Source organism: Brassica napus, chromosome C1 (genome assembly GCF_020379485.1).
Source record: "Brassica napus cultivar Da-Ae chromosome C1, Da-Ae, whole genome shotgun sequence".
NCBI classification, from domain to species: Eukaryota; Viridiplantae; Streptophyta; class Magnoliopsida; order Brassicales; family Brassicaceae; genus Brassica; species Brassica napus.
The window spans coordinates 32,059,593-32,060,314 of record NC_063444.1 but is presented as its reverse complement, the minus strand read 5'-3'; the positions used below and the strand labels follow the sequence as shown (position 1 = coordinate 32,060,314).

General features: G+C 48.1%; 1 non-coding gene across 1 annotated transcript; it reads left to right on the top strand.

Annotated features, from left to right (window-relative positions):
* The first annotated feature begins 259 nt into the window (after positions 1 to 259).
* Positions 260 to 366, top strand: LOC125581005. The gene has a single exon (XR_007318716.1). It is a non-coding gene; the product is annotated as a small nucleolar RNA R71 (small nucleolar RNA).
* Positions 367 to 722: the final 356 nt, after the last annotated feature.

Here is a 722-nt window from a genome sequence, read left to right as displayed (position 1 = left end):
TGTGGCTTTATCAGCAAGGAGGATGTCTATCTTATCCTGTAGAGCTTTCAACTCCTTCCTCGTCTGCTTATCATCTGTTCGACTGCTTCTGTCGTGGTCTCCACTGTAGACTGCATCACTCTTTACCATGTTGTCAACCAGCTCCTCTGCATCTTCCTCAGTTCTCCCCAAGAAGAACCCATTGCTAGCTGTATCCAGTCTGGCCCTGTACTTAGGAAGAGCACCACGGTAGAATGTGCTCAGCAAGCTCTCCTTAGAGAAACCATGGTGTGGGCATTGAGCTTGGTAGCCCTTGAATCTCTCCCAGGCTTCACTGAAGCCTTCCAAGTTCTTCTGTTGGAAACTGGAGATCTCATTTCTCAGCTTAGCAGTTCTTGAGGATGAGAAGAATTTCTCCAAGAATGCTCTCTTGCACTCATCCCAAGTAGTGATAGAGTCGCTGGGTAGAGACTTCTCCCACTGACGTGCCTTATCCCCCAAAGAGAAAGGGAATAACTTCAGCTTTAAGGCATCCTCTGACACACCATTGGTTTTTGACAACCCACAGTAGCTGTCGAACCTGTCCAAGTGATCGAATGGGTCCTCTAAAGCCAAGCCATGATATTTGTTGTTCTCGATCACGTTGAGGAGTCCTGACTTGACCTCAAAGTTGTTGGCTGCCACAGCCGGTGCTCGGATTCCTAGTCTATGACCATGAATGTTGGGCCGGTCATAAGTACCAA